At 43.0% G+C, this 23,710-nt stretch overlaps 1 protein-coding gene across 4 annotated transcripts in view; it reads right to left on the reverse strand.

The window, feature by feature from the left end:
• ACSL3 (acyl-CoA synthetase long chain family member 3) overlaps positions 1–23,710 on the reverse strand; it is a 68,485-nt gene that overhangs the window by 37,693 nt on the left and 7,082 nt on the right. The window contains exon 1 of one of the 4 annotated variants that reach the window (XM_042795880.1): positions 15,529–15,636. The exons of 2 other annotated variants lie outside the window; for them this stretch is intronic. The gene's annotated coding sequence lies outside the window, so the exon portion shown is untranslated. Of the gene's footprint in view, positions 1–14,808; positions 15,036–15,528; positions 15,637–23,710 lie in introns of those variants that run through there. One more of the 4 variants, XM_033005421.2, reaches the window with a different exon arrangement.

Raw genomic sequence — 23,710 nt, forward strand, 5'->3', positions numbered from 1 at the left:
TGAGTTAGTATACTCGGCTTGGCAACAACTAAAACATCAGTGTGTTATCAAAATTCTCATCCTAAATCCAAAACACAGCACTACACCAGCTACTAGGAAGAAAATTGACTTTATCCCAGCTGAAAGCAGGACAGTGTAACACTGGTTCTACTACTTGGGATGGAAAAAATTTACATATCTTTGTACCTCTATCTACACATAGAATAGATTTCAGTCTGAGTAATAAACATTCCTGGACACTTTATAAAAAGGCTACACAAAGTAGCAATCATTAAATGTATTGACTTTCCTATACATCAAGGTTTTATTTATTGATGTTTGCAGAAAGAAGTCGTAAAAACCTGTGCCAGCAATTCCCATTTAAAAGGTACAGCAAATGTAAACATTTTGTACCTATTACCTGTCTGCAAACGTTACTATTTACACAGCTATTCAGTTTGTACACAGATAATTTCTTCCAGAGAAGTTACAGTGGATTGACTATTTATACTCGAGGTAAGTACCCAGGGTGCTCACTGCCCCATTTCTTGACTTCCAAGATTTCATGAGTACTAATTAACCAAAACTAAACTCAAACCCAGAGATTCAAAGATAGCCTTGCAAAAAAAACCATTTCCATCGACAATTTATAGTCACAGGAACACACATTAGATTTCTCTTACCAATGAATCTTACAAAAAGGAACTGATTTGTTAACATTCACAGAGAGGATAAAAAGGTTATTTACAGGGTTAGGCTTTATTGGACAAAATAACTGAGTATCTTCGTGAGTTCCCTATACCTTCATTACAAAAACTAACAATCTGAGTACTCAAGACAATACAACAAAGCATATAATATAGAATTTTACCTGTTATGAGAAATTAGCCTCTACTAGTTTACATCTGGACTTAAAAAGCAACATTAACAACCCTGAGGAAGCCGGCTTTTTTCCTACATTTGGAATTCGCTATTAGAGCTGCCAGTGAAAACATTTCTAGCATTCAGCAAGTGAGCTTTTCTTTTACAAAGATATCTAAAAAAAAACCAAGTTACTATTATTCATTTATCAATACTCATGTACTCATCTATATAAAATAGAAAGGAAAACCAAATGTACACAGAAGCAACAGCCTATGCCTCACAAGGAAGCTCCCTTGACTGTGAAGTGAGGTAGAGCCTGCGGTAACCAAGGGTGCTGAGGAACGACTCCTAATGTCCGCCCGTCTGTCCCGGTGTAACCCCAGCCAGCAGCCAAGCACCACCCAGCCGCTCGCTCACACCGCCCCCAGGGTGGAGGCAAGAGTCAGAAAAGTGAGAAAACTCGTGGGTTGAGGTAAAGACAGTTTAGTAAGTAAAGCAAAAGCTGCACACACAAGCAAAGCAAACCAAGGAATTCATCCACCCCTTCCCACGGGCAGGCAGGCTCAGCCATCCCCAGGACAGTTAGACTCCATCACACGTAACGGGGACTTGGGAAGACAAACGCCACCACTCCTCCGAATGCCCCCCTGCCTCCTCCTCCCCCAGCTTTATCTGCTGAGCATGACACCATACGGTCTGGGATATCCCCTGGGGTCAGTTGGGGTGAGTTGTCCTGGCTGTGCCCCCCCAGACACTCACTGGTGGGGCGGGGTGAGGAGCAGAAAAGGCCTTGGCTCTGTGTAAGCCTTGCTCAGCAATAGCTAAAACATCTCTGTATTACCAACACTGTTTCCAGCACAAATCCAAAACGTAGCCCCATACTAGCTACTATGAAGAACATTAACTCTATCCCAGCCAAAATCAGCATACCTTCTAAGCAAAAGATCTGTTTTTTCGATACAGATTTAAGACATAGTTCTATTTGAAAGCAGATGTTCTTCACAGCTACAGCAGAAGTGTTTTCACATGTTTCTCTAAATGGAAAGGATGAAAATCCCAATAAGCCCTAGAGAACAGTGGAAATGGATGCTGTGGGTCCCTAGAGAAGAGTTGATGCTCAGCACATTTTCCTGAATTCGAAGCAACAGCAGAGTGAGCACAAGGACCCACCTCAACTCTCCGGCTCATCTCCCTACTGCTCTCACAGCAAGGCTCTCCTCCCCACCACCTCCCGCATCCCTGGAGAGCCGCTCTCTGGGACTGCTTGCGGGACCCAAGCTGCTCCCCAGGGTACAGCTCTCTTCAACCCATTCTGGTGGCCCCCTCTCTCACAGGCCACCCCAGTGGTTTCTATGAAAGTGCAAACACTGTCCTTGTCCCCTGCTTGCTTATTTTCAAGTCTCCCTACCCCTCCATGCCACCCTTCTCCAGGCTGCTGCCTGGGTCTTGTTAACATTTCTAGAGCAAGGGAGACCTTCCACACGCCTCAAACATCCACAAAACCCTTTACCAGGCAGACCTGAAACCCTGTTCCAAAACAGACTGCCTCTACTGAGTCAAGCTGGGAACAAATCTGCAGCTTTGTCCAAAAGGACATCAGCTTGCAAGAGGGAGTAGGGGGGGAAAAAACAAACAAACAAACAAACAAACAAACAACAACTTGGTGCACCAACCCTTGGGTCACCACCACCCACTGGAAACAAACCTAGCAGCAGTACCTTCCTCAACACCTCTACCTGACCAGGCAAGGCTTGTTAGCTATTTAATACCCTTTGCTAAAGAAGGATCTAGGAGAACAGGACTACATGGCTGTTTCAGTATGACCTACACTCATCAGGAGGTTTTCATGAAACTTTTTCAAGCAGGCAGACCCAGAATGAAATTAATTCCCACATTACCTCCAGTCCTTGATTTCTCACACCAAGTCCCGAACAAAAGATAATCTGTCTCTCCCTGTACTTTGCCCTCCTCGCCACTACACAAATTGTGAACTGCTATTAGCTTGCACAGAAAGCAGTATAGTGAGAGACCAAAATGACTACTGATTATGGCTTTTCTCTCAAAAGCATGCAGATTTTCCAGATGTGGAGAGAACAACTACTCTCTGAAAACTTATCTAGGGTAATTTTGAGCTACCTTGTTCAGATCGCCCTGTAGTGTCCAGCTGTGACCCACCTTCTGCACAACCCTGGGTGAATACTCTGGCTCTTTAAACACTTCCAGTTGCTCTGCTGGGGATCACAAACCCATGCTGGTGATTTGCAGGAGTCACCTCCACACTCCCACTCCTGCTCACACAACTCACTCCCCACGAGGCTTCAGCATAGGCAAATCCACAACTAAACTCCAGTCCTGACAGCAACTCAGGCACTTCTGTGCACAAGTGTATTTCTGCAAAGTACATGAGGGCACACACAGACCATCAGGAAAGACACATCATGACCTGGACCAGTTTACAAGGTAAGTGTTTAACGGACTGCTGGGGCAGCCAAGGTTGCTCATGAAGTGCACGGCCTGAGGGTATGGTTTCAGTTTGGCTCAAGCAGATTTAATGCTGGGCTGCAAATAAAAACAGACTGTTCATCTCCAAAACATAATCCAGCTCTTTCCCTCCATTGTACCAACCCACGAGTGCCTGCGTGGCTAGGAATGAGTCAGATTAGCTTGCTGATCCAGTTTAAACCCTCTCCTTCTCAGGGCAGAAGTGTGGATTTTCCTTTGTATCAACTTCAGTACTTACTTGAGCCTAGGGTGAGTCATTGCAGGCACCTAAATCAACAGAAAATTAGCACTACAAAAGAAGTTATTCTGCTGCTGCCTCAAACTGGGTAACCATGAATAGACAGGCATTAATGCCACCCAAAAGAGGGAACGCACAGCTGGAGGAGGAAAGGGAAGGAGCCTGGCAGTCAAGCTGTAAATCAAACCTCTACTCAGCTGTAGAACCAAGATCAGCAGAGACCAACACACAAAATGCCGTGACTTTGTGGTCACTAGTACACTGTGGGATCAGAGAAGAGCTGTGGTCTGGAGGATTAACCTCCTGTTCTCACCACTAGTGATCTGACTACTAACTTTTTTTTGGAGCTCACCCTTGGTGGTTTCAAGTGCTATAGTCTAAATACCTTTAAACTTTGGATGTAGGCTACTAAACATTCCTATAAATACAAAGGGGTTTAATTTATGTCCTTCACATCTCAATGCCACATTTGCAAAATGATACTCATATTTCCTTAGGAGGCAGCCAGAATGCATGTTATTACGACAAATATATTATGTACTTGTTAGACACCACGATACTATACTGGTAGGAATTACATGAACCAAGTAAATCCTTTACCCTAAGGAGAGACTTTCTACTATATTAACTAAATCTTGAGACAAAGGAGATGGTTTTATTATCCAGAAAAGTTTGCAAAGCATTAACATTTTCTTTTCCTTTTTGTAGGCCCATTTACACCAAGAGGGGGTGGGAGGCAGGGAAATCACACCTAGTGGTGGCAGACAACAGGGAGACAAATATGGTAGCATAGAACTAAATTCAATAGAAGCAGTTGACATTTCTTGAGGGCAAAGAACTGCACTTTCTCTTAAATGGATCCTTGATATATCCAGTTATTTCTAAAAAGGTAATGGTAAGTGGGTGTTAAAAACATCCATTTATCATCAACCTCTTCTATCTACTTCCATGACCCACTCATGAAATATCACTGCATGTTGCAGGACAATCAGAGGCTTGGCTTCATAAATCTATCCTCTGCTTTCTAACAAAACAAAGACTAGTATTTATGAGGACATGAAAGCTAAAGTGACAATCAAAGTAGTTTGACTGCACAGGCTACAAACTGAAGTTTAAACCTTTGTTACAGGTGAAAAGTAAAACCAAATCAAAATGGGTTCAGCACTAATTCAGAAGCAACACTTAAACTCCTAAAGCTACCGTAAGTTACCTATGACACAAATACCCTTTTCAAAACAATATAATCAGCTGAAAATGCAAACCCCATTGCAATTCTGCATCTGAGAAATTTTCCTATTCAAAACTTATTTTCCTTAAATAAAGTATTTTTTTCACTTATAAGAAACAGATTAAGTATTTAATGAAGAATGCATCTTCTATTTCTAAGAGTAATAAAACACAGCTCTAAGGAAACAATTGTTGTCAGCAAACCTGAAAGCACTTCCCAAGAAGTTAACATCACTGTTACTACAAATACAGAGAAAAAAAGTGTGATAAAAACATTTATTCAAACTCATTCAGCAAAGTAAAGGCTATGCCAGGAACACAATCTAGTGCTGCTACACCTTTTATCTCCTTTCCTTCCCACTATATAATACTGCTTCATGGCAAACAAGTGTCTTACTGATTTCAGGCACTTTGATTTATCAGATATTGTCACTACATTGCTTCCATTTCTTCTCATAAGCAGTTATTAGAGCATGTAAGAAGTGTATTTAATGCTAAACTAAATTAAATGTTTCCACATAGAGAAACAAATAAATTAACAGATAAGTGCTGGAGAAGACCTCAGAGTGACTTTGGTATCTGCAAATTAACTGTTCAAGAGAGACAAAACCACCAATTTCCCAAGTATACCACTAAATTTTTAAACCACAGGTACAACTTAAACATGGAAAAGCACTTAAACAAGAACACCAATACCACTGCACACGCAGTATGAAAAAAGTCTGCATAAAAATAAACCAGAAGCTTCATCATTACCCCCAAGCTTTGGCTACTGAAGAAGCTGTATAACAGCTTATAACAGCCTGGTTATCGCTGCCACTTTGTCACTCTCCAAATTCCTATAATCATTTTCCAATTGTTTCAGACAATCCTCCTAAGTACTTCCACTGGGAGGCAGACTCTGCTTTACATTTGAATGGAAGGAAACCACCAGAATGGTTTGATATGCCATTTTCCACTACAAAATACAGCCTTAGATCAGTTCTCTGATTTCTGGGAAATCTGAAGTGATGAGGAGAGAAAGCGTCTAGTTTGTTTGCTTCGTAAAAATCAAAACAGAAATACACATTCTGTTATCATGTATTCAATCTGGTTGTGTGCTGTATTTTAGTCGTGTATTTGTCAGTTCAGAACAAAAATCAAACATAACAATACCAGAGATCTTTAGCAGTAAAGGTGCTTCTGTTTTTGTCTCTAGTAAAAGCTACACATGCCTAAAAATATTCTCATTTACTTCTAGATGAATTAGAGTTCATGTACTGTGATAGTAAAAATTATTACCCATTATCCTATATTCATTTTTTAAAAAAATACCAGGTGACCAGCTCCAATATCTCGTAATCCCAAGTATTTAAATTGTCTTTGCCTTTTTTATGTAACATTTCTTCTTTATTTGATGGGCTTCTGTTAGGGATCACCTTAAACCAGAACTTCTTTAAAAGAACAAGTAGCCGATGAATGCACTCAAGCAACAAAGCAAATCTGAGAGTACAAAATGATGATACAGGCTTCAGAAGAAAAAGTAAATTATTTATACCAAGTCTTTAGAGAAGTTCCTCACAAGAAAAACATCAGCCAGATGAACAATACTTCCATGAGGAATTTTACAATATATTTAAATGGAATAAGGACATCCACAGCATGACCAAAACTATCAAAGTGATCGGGTAGGATGTTTCACCACTTAATTTGAAAGGCCAAGCTGTTGATATTTTCAACACACTCTTTTGAAGGACAAATACATTGTCAGGTTCCAACTTCTTGAGTTTTGGTGTGTTTTGGGGGGTTTCTAACAGCATCATTGTGTCCAGTCACCTACAGGGATTTACTACCAAAAAAAATTTAGTGAAGAAGTTCCCACAGGAACATTTGCTTTTCTACCCTACCACTTTCTGCTGTGGTGATGGCATCTCCAGAACAGGAGCAATCCCTGTGCCACGCAGCAGAAAATCAACAGGAACACAATTTATAAAAATCACAGACCCAGGAAGTGCTGCCTCAAGCCAACACTTGCACAAGACTCACTGGGTGTTTCATACCTCCTGAAGTGAACCTCTCTGAAAGGACTAAGCAAGGCTTCGTTCCAAGCAACTATATGAATACAGAAAATAACCTGTGGAGCTTTTCCTGAGCACAAATAGAAAGGGAGAAATTAAATTTGCTCAAAATTCTGTGACTATGCAATTTCAAGTACACTTTTAGTAATCTTACCTCTGCTACAAACTATAAATCTATTCTCAAAACCAGTCTTCTGTTTCTTAGATTGCTTACATTAGTATCTGTGAAACCCCATAAACTAAACACACAGGTTTACAGATTATTACCCTTGAGTCCTGAACTGTTTTAACAGAAATACTTCAAGATCAGTTATATTAGAACATATACCCCAACTGTACTCCAATGAACAGAAACAGCCTTTCTCCTTTCTCTTCCTTGCAGAAGGGAATCCTGTTTTTCTAATCAGGATAAACAAACACACCCTTAGACTCTGATTATGTAAACATGACCAAATTATTGAAGTACCTAGCACTGAACCTAACACTAAAGAAGTTACTTGGCTTATTTAACTCCAGATTTCAAAAAGGCTCAAAGTAAACCAAACTGTGATTTATAAGACACTAAGAATTCTGCACAGAATCAATCAATAGAAATAGGACTTAAATGTTTCCTACAGATATAAGCACAACGCTGTAAATGTCAAGTTGCCAAAGGAAAGTCACCTGGAAGCCACTTACCGAGGAACTTTTCCACCTTTGTCACACATGCAGTCCTGTCCTCTGCAACATCAAAGCTGGCTAAAAAGGTTCCTGAACTAAGCACTTTATGGAGTCCAGGCAAGGCTACCACAGAAACAGGTTTCAGCTGCTACTGCTTCAACCTCATTCCCCCATATATTTATGAGCAGATAAAACACTTCCTTTGCACCCAAAAAGCGTGGAGTGACCCACAGGGCATCACACAAAAGCTTAAATTACAGAAAGATCAGCAGGCTGTTTTACTGCAAACCACTTTATAAGGTTTTCATTTCTCTTGGCTGCCCTGCCATTCTAGGGTCAGTGGCAAATACAGTATTACAAAATTTAAAAATAGCAAAGGAAAAATAAAATATTTCTAATTCAGTGTTTGCCTAAACAAGTACTTTATCTAGGTTTTATATCTATACTGCTTGGGGTAATGACTCCTTTGTTCAAAAACCAGCACTGGAATTTAAGTACAGCACAAGGATGCCTGCCCCGCTCATTTGAGATACCATCCTATTTTCTAACCTTAGAAGTAACAGAGTATCAGGACAATCTCTCTCCTCCATCATACTGGAACGAATATAATTTTATTTTTTTTATAATTCTCTCTCTTTTGTAAGCAAAGCAAGGTAGGATCAGTTATGAACATGCCCAACAACTGTGTAGCATGAAACAAACACAAAACAAGGACTCATTAAATTAGAAGCCTTTTTATTCTATGTGAAGAAGCATGGTCCTCAGCTCCCAAGTCCTTATGTGTCACGCTTAAAAATAAAACTTGCAGATGCAAGTGTTGAAAATCACAGGACAACATCCACTGCCCACAGATATGGACTGCAGGGGATTCAGGTAAGGAGGTAACTGAGTCCTCACAGGACAATTCAAGTCAGTAATTCAGAATCACTATACAAATACTATGTAGGTAGACAGAGTTTTTGGCAGAAGGGAATCCTGTTTTTCTATTCAAGATAAACACATCCTTAGACTCTGATTAAGTAAACATGACCAAATTATTGAAGTATCTGGCTGGGTAGATCCTTCATCACTAAGTTTTTAAAAACAAGAACACTGACCTTTTTAAAAAAGAAAGGTGCCATAGTACCAACAGCATTTGCAAGAATTTTGTTAACGTTCTCAGGCAAAATTATTTTGCCTGTGTTATACAGATGGTCAGATTAGATTAACACAAATTGACAAAATGGAAGTCTACAATAAACTACTAAATATTTGTATAAGAAGAATATAAATAACATATTTCATCTGTTTCATGAGCCACTAACATTTCAAAAACCAAGAAATTGTCTATGGACATCTACAGATGCATAGGAAAAAAAAAAAAAAAGTCAGGCTAGCAGATCTCTCCATTCCTTTTATACCCTGGACCTGGCCACAACTGCATACGTGAATGCATAACACATCTGTGGACAGAGTATTTGTTTTTAAATAAAACTTATATTTTTGGTAAATAACAAGATTTTTTAAAACAAAAGTTGTCACATTTCTTTATGAGTATCTATTTTACTCTTCCTGATCAAAAACCCTCACACCACCTTCCAACATCCACTAACAGCCTTTGTGGCTAGGAGACACAGTAGCTCACAGCCCTCCTATGCTTGATTGGGAAATGGATTTGTACCTTCTTCTTCAAAGTATTGGATGTTATCAGGGTCAGCTATTTGTGCAGATTGTAAGACAACTAGATAAAACAATGTCTATAAGCATGTCCCTCCTCAAAAGTGTGCGTGGGACAAAATCTACAGTTATCATCACTGCAGAACTGGAAAATATTTTCTACGCATCTCAAAGCTGTCCATTAGGAAAATAATTTCTCTATTCACAGTTTCCCTAGAACAATACAGTACAGCAATACTTCAACAGAACAATTAAACTGCAGCTATAAACAACTGACAAGCCCTGGCAACAGAGCTTTCCAAGTGGTTTGTGGGCCTGCTGCTGGGGAACAGACTGAACCCACATTTTGCCACATGGACAACCAAACTCCCTGCCTGCCCAAGCATTACTGGGACCACTGACTCCTATGCCTGCTGCCTTACATCTTTTCCTCTTCAGCATTCACCAAACATATAAATCCTTACAAAAATCTACAGACAATAAAAAGCAGATGCATCTCTCTGCATAGCCACTTAAATCCTCCTGCAAAGCTGTCGCCTTCTGCTTCTTCCATTCCCTTCTGCCTTCCTCCATATCCACATACCTAAAACAGACTACAGACATCCTCTTTACCAAACACAAATTACACATAGATCTAACTTTTTAAAAACTAACCATAGATGCTCCATTTTCCACATTTTTCATTTCACAGAATGAGACCATAAACTTTAATAATGGTTTGGTGAAACAACTGCAAATCATGCTCTACTGTTTCACAGACTATATTCGGTCTTAAAATTTTGGTTGGTAGAAATTATATTGTACGTCTGATCCAGTAAACCTCATCATGCACACCAATGTATGACACTGCATTAATTGCTTTGAATTCTTCAGTCAAGAAACAAAGAACCCATGCAAAACCTCCCTGCGGATGCTTGAGGTCTCCTGCATATCTCAGTAGTCAACCTGAAGAAAATGAGGCACGTTCCATACTCTGTCCTCAACAGCAGTAAGGGAAAGGCAGAAAAGGCTTTCCTCAAAAGATGCAGAAAGCTTGTTTTTATAGTTTTCAGTTCACAGTATCCTTATGAGTTTATCACAGGAGGAGAGAATGTTCTACACAGACAGTAATGCAACACAGCAAGTAGATGGAGAAAAGGATCTGGCAGTGTAGTACTACTGCTATTCTGCTGCTTCATCTTCATCAAGTCACTTCTAATCTTTATTCCCCTTCCAGGTCTCATACCAGTTTCATCTAGTAGATACAAGCATTCAAGGTAAGGATGGTATTCACACGGTACCTAAAAAACCAAAGCAGTATGTTTCCAATTTTTAAGTGAAATGGGAAAAGTCTTGCAGTTTGTTATTGCTGTTTTCCACTATCAACAGTGAAAATCTGTAAATCAGTAACTTCCTATAATCCTATCTTCTCTGCTCTCCAGGAAACTCATAAAACTGAGAAGCCAGCTTGTCCCATTTCAGATACTGTAATTAACACATCTTTGTAATTAACAAGGCTCGTGAACACCAAGGGAAACAGGACTTCCCAACGCACATGTTGACAAACTGCCGCCACCTCCTCCTCTGGCATTACAGGCGCTAAATCACCTCCCTGACTTCCCAAAAGCTGCAGGCTCACTTTGGGAACAAGGGGATGTGTGTGAGTAATTCCCTCCCAAGGAGCAGTAAAAACTATTGCAAGTTTTTAAACAGGCTGATTCTAAAACCATTTGGAACAACTTTCCTCTGATTTAGAAGGTAATACAAAATAAGATTTGAGCTTCCCTCAGAGAGCTGCACTTTTCCCCCCTATAGTCCTGGATTTAGTAATAGCCTTTCAGGAGGTGTGATTAGGATATGGCCTTGGCCAGGTGATTTCCTTTAACAGCCTCAAAACTGTTAGATCCCAAACTGTATCCCGAAGCAGAGTACTGAAACCTTCAAGAGCCCTTCAGGCCTTATTACATGGCAAACCCTGATGTAGATCAGGATCTCAGGATGAAGAGCAGTTCTTCCAACCCTAACTGCATAATTAAACAAATAAAGTCCTGCCATTTGAGAGCTGCTTGAGATTGGCTTGAGTCCTTGCTATATCGCTCCAAGTGTGACGAGTAAACCTGCACTGCCAGACCACATGCCGTCCTAAATAAGCTGGCTCAGAAACTTCCACTGTGACTGCTCCATGGGCAGAAACTAAATAGACCCACAAGATAATTCAGGTGGGAAAGGACCTCGGGTGACCTCTAGTTCAACCTCCAGCTCAAAGCAGGGTCACCCATGAGAGCACACCTGCTTTCTCAGGGGTTTATCCAGTTGGATTTTGAAAACCTCCATGGAAGGAGACCACACAACCTCTCTGGGCAGCAAGACCCACTGCTTGATTGACCTCATGGTGAAAAATGCCTTATAGACAGGGACCTCTGCCTTCAATTCTCACCTGCTGTCTCTTGTCCTCCCATCACAGCCCAATGTGAAGAACCTGACTTCACTCTCTTGAAAACCTCCCCATAGATCTTGGAAGGGCCCCCCAAGCCTTCTCATCTCCAGGCTCAACAACAGGCACAGTTCTTCTGCCTCTCCTCACAAGGCGGGAAGGTCACACCTTCAGGGAATCTTGGGAGCTCCCCACTGAACTCACCCCAGTTTATCAACATTTCCCTTGTCCTGGGGGGCACTACAACTGGATGTTATATTCCGAATGTGGTCTAAGGAACGCCGAGGGGAAGGAGATAATTGCTCCACTTGACCTACTGCCTGTGCTCCTGTGAGTGCAGTGTGAGCTCCTACACGGCTGCCCATGCTCAGCCTGCTGTCCTCCACCACCCCCAGGGCCTTCCCAGCAGAGCTGCCCCCCAGCCAGGCCGGCCCCAGGCTGTGCTGGGGCGAGGGGTTACTCCTGCCAGGAAACCAAGGCAGGAAGCCCCCACTCTTAAATAGCTGTTGAAATGGTAAATTTGCTTAGTAAACAGAAGCAGATGAAATGGCTAGAAATTGAAGCCAAGTCTTCTTAGTGTTAATACAACTTACTTAGTACTACTAAGTCGCATCTTAGGGCCATATTCAGATGGCCTAAATTCCACATAAATCCTTCTGCCTCCTATTTCTTATTAGCTGGCTTTTCAGGCAGCTCCCCATTCGGTGTCTTATGTAAATTCTCTGAATTGCTTTCCAAAACCACCTAGATTTCTCCATTGACTGGGAAAAGAGGCTTGAGTGGAATTCAGGCCACCTGCACTTAGTCTTTAAGGTCTGGTACCACTGTAGCAGACTGCATTATTCCTTTGGCTTTGCCACTGTGGCACCAAGTAGCAGCTTGTTTGTCAGGTCAGCTTTTAGCTTAGTTACTCTTCCACTGGAACATATATTTCTAAAGAAAATTTAGATTTCTAAACAACTCAGGATTCAGTTCTTCCGGCTACCTTCTGGAAATTCACTCCATAGCTGGATCTCCATGAACAAGAATGCTTTATCTGTAGTTCTCTCTCATTCTGTCCTAAGCTGTGTGTGCTTCTTTATTCCAAATGTCTTGCCAATTCACTGATAAAAATTTGGTCCTTAGTATGATTGTGGCTCAACCCTTTTACTGGTCTACAGAAAACAGGAATAAAAGCCCTACATCAGGACTAAATGTGAGCTGAGGCAATCAATGGCTTAAATGCTTACCAGTTTAGCAAGAGCACACCATGCTTTAAGTCACTCACGAAGACATTTCTTCTAGTTCTTCAAAGACTGTCAGTTTTTCAATAAATACCATGCAGATTTTCTTAGGCTTCAGGCTGAACCAGATCTCTTGATTTGAGAAAGTACTTCTCACAGGCTCTATGGTTTTATAGCAGTGTCATAAATTGAAAAGTTACACATACCACCATACTCAGCCCAACATGCTCTACTCAGTAACCAGGATCCTCCAAGCAAGAGAGATGGAGCAGGGAAGATGGGAACTGCCCGTAACATTGCTGAAAAGAAGAACCAGAGTCCAGACACCTCACCTCAGGGCATTAATAGTGCTTTTGCCAAAGTCCCAGGGCACTCCAGATGCACAGGTATGGGACAGCCTACCCGTGTCCACAGCTAAATCTCTCTCAAAATATCACAGAACACCAACAGATACACGACTGTGAAATACAGAGAATAATACTGAGGCTGAGGTTTATTATCTTCACGATGACTTTGAGTGGAATGGGACACCTGGAGATGGCACAACTTGCTTCTGTAAGTGACAGCTTACTGAGGATCAAACAGGCTATTTCAGAAGAAATTACGTAGGTTTGCTTCTCTCTAAGGGATTCTGTTTCCTTGCTTTCCTGACCAGCAAAGGGGGACTGGATCCTTACCACAAGCTGAGCATGCTATGCATTTCAGAATTCTCGACCTCATATAACAGCAAATCGATCAGGTTCACTCAAGTTTGTCAGTCAGCCATCAAAATTGAATATACAAAGCATGAAATCTGGACCTACCTCCTGCTTCTAGCGACTAACAATAACAAACATGCTGAACAACTACAGAGAAAATTCAGTATTTCGGTCACAACGTTTAGCTTCAACCATTCCTGAAGCATAAATCCACAGGACAAGGAAGAATTCCCAAGCTTAACAATGTCTTTCCTTAATTTTTCAAAGCACACAGAACAAGCAAATACAATGAGATGTGCTTGCTCTCTCAGTGGTGCAGATGGCTGTAAGTATAAAGTCTTATGAGCGCTCCCAGGTGATTATCTTTCTCTTAGGACATAATTAAGACCTGATAATGCAGCTACCATTTCTGACTTTTATTTTTTACCCCCAGGGGGGTGAAAAAAAAAAAAGTCATATGCCACAATGAATTTTTGCACAATGAGATGCTAAGTCCACTCTGGAGAAAGACTATTTCTACAGCAGAACATAACCAGACAAAAAATCCCTTTAAGTCTTTTTTGGTCTCATTTTATGTTTTTTCTTTACATGATGCTTGGAACAAAATAATAAAAAAAACTTCCTGTCAACTCAAATATTCCGTAAGACTTCTACAATATTCTGAAATATTTTGAGTAAAAATAAGTGCCCTTACTCTTAAAATGTACTCAGAATAATTTATCATTGGCTTTGCTATTTTTCAGAAATTCTGTACTGGTAACAGCTCTTTCAAAGTTAGAGAGTGAGGCTATTTAAATACAAGACTTTCAGATTTGGTGTTATTAAATCCATTTCACGAGCCAAAAATTCATGTTTTTTTTCTGGCACTTCTAAGCAAAATGCACTACTCATTTAAAAAAAAAAAAAATACCTACCAGTTCTTGTATATACGACATGTTTTGTGGGAATTATTTCTTCAGCAAGTTAAAAAAAAATCTCCCCGTGCTTAAAAATTACCTTGTAACTATTCTTATCCCAGTCACTATTTTAATTTTGCTGAAGGCTAGCGTTTGCTTATTTCCCAAAGATTTTGTACGAGTCCCACCAACTGAACCTCAAGCTGTTGATGGAACTATCTGAAATAATCTTTTAATGCTTGCTCCTCTCGCATCACTTCGAGTGAAGAATGTTCCTCTGCTATCTTTCCCGGGCAAGTCCACAAAGGGAACGCACCGCAGCGCTAAATGTAGTATCCAAACCCTAGAAATGAGAATGAAAATAGTAGAACACGACTGGAAATGCTGATTCGTACCTCCTCCAACTGTGCCGGTTTCACATTACACGCACACACAGACCATCAGCTGCACGTCGAGCCAGAAGCCTACACGCAACCGCACTTCGGGTGCCAGAGCCCCAGACCCGGGACGCTCCAGGGGAGCGGCCGGGACGCGGCGTCCGCAGCCGGCATCGGCGGGACCCACCGCGGCGGGCAGCCCGCTGCCCCCAGCCCCGGCCGCCGCCGGGACTCACGGCGTGCCTTCTCCACCTCCTCGCACGTAAGAGCCGAAACACAAAGAAAAGCATTAGGGGAAAAAAAAAAAAAACACACAAAAACAAATCAAAAAAAAACGCCTATTACTGGCTATTATTTCAGTAACTGGCCGGCCAGCCGCTCCCGGGCGCTTCGGCGCCCTGCGCGGGCGGCGATCGCCTCCCAGGCGGCCGCAGGGGCGCCCGGCGGTGCGCAGCCGGGCCGCCCCACCACCACGAGCCGGGCCGAGGGCGGCTCCCGCTGCCGCCGCCTTCCCCGCCCCGCTTCGGCACCACCGCGGCCCGGCCGCTCGCCGCGCCCGCACTCGCACTCGCCCCGGCGGCGGCGCCGGGAGGCCGCGCCGCGCCCCTCCGCCCCGCCCCGGGAGGCCCGGCGAGGCACGGCCCGCCCGTTGCGGCGGCCCCGCAGCACAGGCGGCCGGGCGCGCTGCAGGGCGGCGCAGAGCCCCGCAGCTCCCCCCCTCGCCCCCGCCGCACTCACCGGGCCCCGGCCCCGCAGGACGCCGCGCCAGCGGCCGGGCTCAGCGGCGGCTCGGCAGCCCGCCGCCGCCGGGCGCCCTCCCCCCGTCTGCAGCACGGCGCCGCCTGGTTGGCTGGAGCCGGGTGGCGCGCGGGGAGGGGCGGGGCGCCAGCCGGGATGGGGTTACTACAGGTCACCCGCGGCGGTGGGCGGAGCGAGGGCGCAGGGCCCGCCCCTCCGTGGCGCGTCACGCTGCGTCACTCTCCCGCGTTTCGGCTTTTGCGCCTGCGCGGCCGCGGTACCGCTCTGAGCCGGGCCCCGGGCATGGCAGCGGCTGCCGGCGGCACCGCGGGTGGAGGGTACCGGTCTCCTCCTGCCGGAATCTGCGTGGCCTTCATCCCTGTTAAAATGCCTCTCGATTACCTGTAGTCCGACGTTCATTTAAATACTCTGATAGGGGCTCCTGCACTGATGGGTGGTTGTGTAAATGTGTGGATGATGTAAAATGTTGAGTTTGCCGTGAGTGCAGGAATATGCGAAGGACACGGAGATGCTGGGGGGGCTGGAGCAGCTCCCCTGGGAGTCCAGGCTGAGAGAGTTGGGGGGGTTCAGCCTGGAGAAGAGAAGGCTCTGGGGAGACCTTAGAGCGGCCTCCCAGTGCTTAAAGGGGGGACAGGAAAGCTGGGGACTGTGCATCATGGGGTGGGGGATAGGATGAGGGGTAATGGTTTTACACTGAAAGAGGGCAGATCTAGATTAGGTCTAAGGAAGAAATTCTTTCCTGTGAGGGTGGTGAGGCACTGGCCCAGGCTGCCCAGAGAAGCTGTGGCTGCCCCCTCCCTGGAAGGGTTCAAGCCCAGGTTGGACGGGGCTGGGAGCACCCTGGGCTGGGGGAAGGGGTCCCTGCCCGTGGTGGGCTGGCTGTGACTAGGTAATCTTTAAGGTCCCCTCCAACCCAAGCCATTCTAGGATATGATTCTACAATAATATGTACTGATAGCTGATTCTGGCTGGATCCCTGATGCATGTCAATGCATGTTTTTTTGACGAGTCTCGTTATCAAAGTAGCTTAGCTAGAGCGTTGAACTTCTAGAGCTCCTTCTGCAGAGTCGGTCAGGACTGCGGTGGCAGCAGCTGGCCAGAGGTGTATGGCTGGGCTGCACCGCATCCACATCCGCACGGCATCTGCACCACATCCGCACCTGCACTGCGTCCGCACCGCAGCGCCGGGAGCTCGGGAGGACACGGGCTGTGGTGAGGCAACACGCCAGAGCTGGTCCCTACCCCAGCAAGCTGGGGAGAGCTGGTCTCCTCCGCCCGCACAGCTGCATGGGTCGCTGTTCTGAATTCCTGAGCTGCTGCCAGAACTTCAGGGTTTGAGGTTGCCATTAAGATTATACTGAGCTTGAGGTTTTAAATGAAGGTGTCATTAGTGGCAGTTGCTGCAGAAGTTTATGACGTGGATCTCTGCTGACTGAACAAAGACCACTCATTTCACACTGACTGTCATCAAAGCTGGCGTCACTTGGAGCAAGTTTTGGTTAGTACTGCTCGAGGCTAGGTTCTTATTTAACAATTACTGAGGACCTCTTTTATCAATAGTGACTCATCCAGATCCTGCAAATGTTCCTTCGGAATTAAAGGCTTTAATTTAACCAGCATAATGCAATACTGAAAGACAAAATAAATGAGCACCTGCCAAAGATAAGCAAAATAAAAACAACAAATGTGAAGAGGGTTTGAAAGCCTGGAAGAAAGATTTAATAACAGCGTGTTGTATGGTTGTGTCCGCAGTGGTGGCTGCCACCATTGCCGCAAGCGTTAGGTTTGTTTTCCTCAGTTTGTGCAGGTCAAGTGCTGCTGTCACCCAGCCCTTAGGGCTGAGCAGCCCAGCGAGCTGAGGCGCACAGCCCAGGGAGCAACGGGGGGTAGGATTGCAATGCGAAGGGCAGAAGTCTGAACACAGCCCTACCTTCAGATCGTCAGGCAGTGCGTTGCTTTGTACCATTTATAAACTATGCAGCTGACCACCACACGTGGCGTATGGCCCACATGTAGTGCTTTCTCCTTTCCCCTCACAGATAATGACGTTTCAGAGGAAGAAGCACTGTTTGCATCTGTGGTCACTTGCAGAGTTCTCGAGTGGCAGGGAATATACTGACTCTTACAAAAAGCAAATGAACAAGGTACATAGTTCTAATCCAAAGACCAACTAAGTCAGTCACCACAGTTACTGGAAAAAACGCTTCCAAGTGTTTAGAACTGGAACAGAAGAGGTGGCCACTGACACTTCTGAAAGGCAGGAAAACATTATCCCCCAGTTATCTGAGCTATAAAGGTCATGAGCTACCCGAGCAAAAGTGCTGCTAACTGAAATATGAGTAGGAGTATGGAGAGGTTATATTTAAAACAGCTTCACACTCACTGGAAAAAGTGGAAAAGGATAAGCAGACTTGGAAGGAGAAGAAACTAATTTTTCAAAGATGGAAAATGTGGGCATTTCTGCAACAGGAGGCAATTCAGGTGGCTTTCTGCCAAAGGATTCACTTACATCGGTAGAGACAGAGTCAACTTAATAAATACAATGTGAATATTAGCACAAGGAAAGGTGTCTTAGATTTGTGTCATGCAATCTTTCACATTTCATTCAAGACAAGGAGGGTTCAGGATAAAACTACAAAAGTGATTTTACATAAAGTAAAACGGGAGATAAAGCACTCAGTGCAGAGCTCATCTGCTCAGTATCAGATCTCATGTTGAACTCCCTGTTCTCTTGTTTGCTCCCAGGTAATCACCAGCAACTGAACAGTAAAATACCTTGGCAAAAGCTTCACTTGGAGAAATGCATGGAATCCACAACTTGAAATTAAATGTGACCCTTATTAAACTGCTGGGTTTGAATACTATCAAGTTTTATGAGCAGGAGTTTCCAAAGAAACTTTAACTCCAAATATGGATTTATTGTAAACTTTGTATTTCAGCTTTACCTTTATTACACGGTGCATCAATGTGCATGTTTTAAGTTTGCCTGAACTTTTGAGTTATCTGAAATCCAAAAGCTAACTGTGTAACTACCTATACTTATTCCAAATCGACACAGCTATTGGCTGTATCCATAGTAGTCTTTGGGGTAAAAGAGGAGTTCATGATGACATACCACTCCAGCAATATGTTTTTTTGAAAAATTTTAAGTGTTAATGTCCCACAGTTCTTACTGGCTTTGTTTGGAGTGAGATAACAGCTATGTTACCCAAACCAGTACTCCGTGCCTGTTACCGAGAAGATTGCAAGCTTGTTACAGACACTGGTGAGGAACTGAAGGAGTTAATGCCTCATTCATCAACCTGGAAAGTCTCATGGATAAACAATCTGCCTAAGGAAGCATGGAGTGCATTGAAAGGCACGCGGCTTCACTCCCTTGGGGTTTTATTGCCAAGTTCTATAGATAAGTCTCAAAGATGGGGGAGAATGTAGACTGGGTAAAATCAGATGTCTGGGTTAATGCCTACGCTTTAATTTAGGAGCCTGATAAATGATGTGGGCCTTCCTAACGATTATACCATTGAAAAAGAGCTAAAGGACTAATAAGAGGTAAACATGCTGCCCCAGAAGGAGCCAAAGGCTGGATGATTGCCAAAGAATCAAAAACTGGGGGAAGGGTAAAGGTGGAAGGAGGAGATCAGGACCACTGGCTCAATTGGGCAAAGGGGTTAATGCACCCCATTCCCCCTCAACACATACAGAACCCATGTTCCACCTTCTGGCATCTCACCCAAATGAGTTCCTGGAAAACCCACCTCTCTTTGTCTAGTATGCAAACCAGCTGATAAGACAAACTTAAAAAGCAACAGAGAACTTTCCTGGGTGTGCACCCACCACCCAAGATTACTGCACCTGAGGCAATGCTGGAACCCAGGGTGGTGATCTGGATTTTTTGACTCTCTTTCTCATCCTTCCTTTTATTGCCTTTATTTTCTTTTTTACAGATTCTTCAATAAGAGGCCACATCGCTTACTATTCTTTCCAAGTATAAGCCATTTCTACTACAAATTAAACATTTTAACTGGTTGGTTGGTGTCATTTCACCATAATTTAACCCAAGGGGATCACACAACCTCTACGACTCTCTGGGCTGCCCACTCCGGGTTATAACACCACCAAAGCAGCTGAAGTACTTTCATTGCCCTGCAAATACCAACTGTCCAAACCTGCCAGGATCATCCTGTGTGCTGGACTGCGAGTCAGACATTCATCACAGAGCATCTGTTATGCCCCAAAAAGCTGTCCAGAGCATTCCATGTCTTAAGATAGGAGTAAGCCATTCAAATAACAACGAAAGTACTGAGAACTAACTAGTAAATCCTAACAGGTTTTGAAACTTTCATTCATTAGTGTTTAAACCAATTTCTAAGCAGTTATGATTAAAAAGACTAAACTGTATCCAATCCATTAGTCTACAATGACATTTATTAAATTTTCCCTTGTACTGTTTGGTGCTGGCGGCTGCTGGAGGTGATACCCCAGGCTGGATCACTTGGTCCCTGGCAATCCCTGTGGCTCCTAATTCAGCTCCAGCAGCAGAGGTGAAAGATTATCTACAGCCCACGTTCATTAAGCAACTTCAAATTTAGAGGCACCTAAAGTTTAAAAATATATACATATATACACAAACAACAACATACTGATTTAAACAGATTCCTACATGTATTCAGTAGTTTCTTGAGCTTCTTTATAGATTCCTGACGTTTACAGGCAAAGCTTTTGATGATATCAGGGATTTTACCACATCTTTTTGCTTAAATGTAGTTTTTTACAGAGCAGGGATTTTGAAGATACTGGTGAAATGTGTCATTTACACTGTAACACTTTTGTTGTATGGGTCTATGCTGAGTATCCTGTAAGGACACCAAAGAATTTGGGGATTTATAGTAGACACAACAGTCACATATAAAATGATTGATAACCTATGTTTATAACTGGAAATTTAAATTGCACAAGACGCATACACTAGTGACTGTGGGAGACAGGTGACCTTTCCTATACAAGCTGTGCACAATGATAGGAAATGATGAGTTAAAATAGTAGCTGATTTAAATTTTAAATAAAAAGGCACAATGTCACAAATAAAGGCAGGAAAGAAGTTCTTGTATCACCTAAAGCATTCAGGCAGGGCAGGGAAGGTATCTGTGAAAACATTTATGGCTCCTACTAACCACATTCATGTATTCACAAATGCTGGATTTTTTTTTTTAATTTCCAGAAGGAGAAGTTCGCTAGCTGTTCTCACTTTCCCTTTTTAAAAGTTTCAGGCATCCAGTCAAGGGGAAAAAACCCACTGCCATATGTTTTGATCAGCAACAGAGAATGAATAGCAAGTAGTAAATAGCAGAGAAGATTGCAAGTGATCTTACGAAAATACTGATTTGGAAGTACAGTCAACTGACTCATCGGGAAAGAAAACAGAAAGCCAATGTTATATTTGGCCAATTCTAACTAATATCCAGGGGGAATTAATAAAAACAAAACTATGAGCCACACTGAAAGAGGAGAGTCTATGAATGGGTAAATATGTGTGGAAGGTTGGCATTAATCTTTGATGAGCAGGCTGCTGCCTACTAGTACTCAGGAAGAAGCTAGAGGGGGAAAAAAACAACAGTGTCACAGATATAACAGATGTGAGAGCTTTTAGCTATAAATCCCTGGAGGGACACAAACAAAATGAAGTACTTCAAGAAGGTACATATGGTTGAACTAAAACCAAATTGACTTCTTATGTGAAATAACAGAGACAATTATGAAGGGCTTGGGTAGGGCAAAGCTCATATGGTCTGGATAGAATTTATTTCATTGTAGCTTTCGAACTTGTGAAAAATAAATGACTCTAAAATTAGCAAACTTTCTCCATGACTCATTAAATAATTGAACACTACAAATTAATACGGTACTGCTCTAAATTAAATGAATTTTAACTAAAGACAATGTTTTTTGACTGCTCAGAACTTATTTTTCTTTAGCTACAAATAATAACCAGTTCAAAAAAGGCACTCATACGCCTTGACATTTTTAATGAAACAATCAAACTGCCATTGTAATGGTCTATTTCTAAAGATATCCTGGTAGTGTGGTATTCTGAACCCCTCTTAAAACGTAGAGAGGGCTGAGCTAATACTGAAGGGGCAGGGAGAGCCAGCTGGGATGAGGGTGCTGGCAGCAGAAACAGCTTGTGTTCCCAAAGCGATCATGCCCAAAACTGTTAATTTTGGGGCATTGTTTTAAAAGATGGAAAAACACTTCTAGAGCAAGCAGCATGAGGTTTCAATGCTAAATAGCCTCCACGTACATATCAGTACATTTGACTCATTTTTATCTGTGAAGCTTTTTGTTTCCAAATAAAGGAACAAATGAGTAAGTTGCTAAGATTAAATTGGAAAGCAGCAAACTGGCAACATGCCCCACATGATTAATTATTTAGTAGAACATTTGGTAATATGGGCATGCCCAGAGCCACTTCTCACAGAGAGAGATTGATGACATTAATAATAAGGTGATCAAGTGTATACTGTAAAATTTATCACCACTTGACACAGTTCAGCTTTGTTAAGGCTTGAGTACTTCTTTAAATTCCTCACTTGTATTTTCTCATACCACAGATACGTTGCCAACCTACTGAGATAAATCAGAGTGCCATTCAGGTATTAATAGTATGATAACTCCAAAACTGAAATTTCCAACTAGGGGAAAGCATGCAAACGGGTTAGGATCTGTAAAACAAACTGCAAGGCGCGCTCTGCAACACTGCCGCACCCTGGAACCGCCACGCTATGAGAAATCGGGCCGCCCACGGAAAATCAGAGGCAGGATTAAAAATAGGAGTTTATTTCTGCTCTTGAACTTTCTTGCTCAAAAGCCGCCTGTCATTTTCTAGGCCAACAAAACATTACAGTGGAGCTGATAGCATCAAAGGCAGCCAAGAGGAATCAAAACCATCAAACTGAACAGTGGCTGGAGCCTGCAGATAAAAGGTGATCCCTATGGGCTCCCGTGTCTTACGAGACAATTTAACTGTCAGATAGACCATAAAAACATCCACGCCAAGGTCCCTGTCCATGCCTGAGCCCTCCACCCTGCTTGCAGAGCAGCAGCCCCCCAGGCCGGGCTCGCTGGCACCTCGCTGAGCGCCCAGGCTTTGCCCCGTGGGCAGGGATGCTCGGGGCCCACTACAGCCCAGTGCTCCGACACCCCTTCCAGCCTTGGCTCTCCTGGGCACAGCACAGATTTACCACTGCACCTCCGTTAAGGCAGCACCCACCACAGAGACTTTTTGTCTTTTAGACCACCACAGTAATTCTCACCGGATTTGTCTGGATTACCCTGTGTCCGCCTGATATTTGAGAAGGAAGAAGGAAAAAAGCCACTTCCTGGGACAGACTTGCTTTCTTCTGCAATTCTGAATAAATAAACACGGTAAAGAAGTAGTGTTACAGATAGAGCCGGTAGTTATAAACCCTGTAACGTGGCAGTGAGTGGCTAAAACAATTCAAGAGTGCTTTTGTGCTGTAGCAGGTGAATGCTGCAAAGGCCTCTGATAATTTGTTTTTATTTATTGGGTTTTGCTTAGTCAACTACTATGCAATGTTTTCATAAAACAAAACCATTTTACAGTCTAAGACTACAAGCAGGAAACAAATGTGGCCAAGGGTTTCCAAAACAGAAGCTTAAATTCGGGCTTTTGTGCAAGTTGGATGTTTGGGGTTATTTGATAAAATTGAGGTAAACTACTGAGTATTTGGCAGTTTGGGAAACACCATGACTTAATTAGACTTAATTACCCCAGTCATGTTCTGAGAAAAGGTCCCCCCATTTATCTGTCTCCTGTGCAAACTGAATTCACATAGAATTCTCCCTCACATTTGAAATGCATTTTTTTGTCTTTAGAGGGTCTAAGGCTGTCTAACTATTTCATGAAATAAGTCACTACTAGCCATCATATTTGTGTAACATTACTTCCAACATTTAAATCTGAGAATCCTAACCAACAAGAAAAGTTCCAAGCTAAGAAGCAGAAAGAGAGTGAATGAATGCATTTTCTTTCTCTGGGATATTAGGTGGAGATAAATAACGAAAATGCTTCCAAGCAAACCGAATTCCAGACACAAAGTTGTGACTAAATGTAACTGTATTGAATTTTACTGGATATTAATAC

The sequence above is a fragment of the Tyto alba genome, unplaced genomic scaffold (assembly GCF_018691265.1).
Source record: "Tyto alba isolate M040663 unplaced genomic scaffold, T.alba_DEE_v4.0 Super-Scaffold_10, whole genome shotgun sequence".
Lineage (NCBI taxonomy): Eukaryota > Metazoa > Chordata > Aves > Strigiformes > Tytonidae > Tyto > Tyto alba.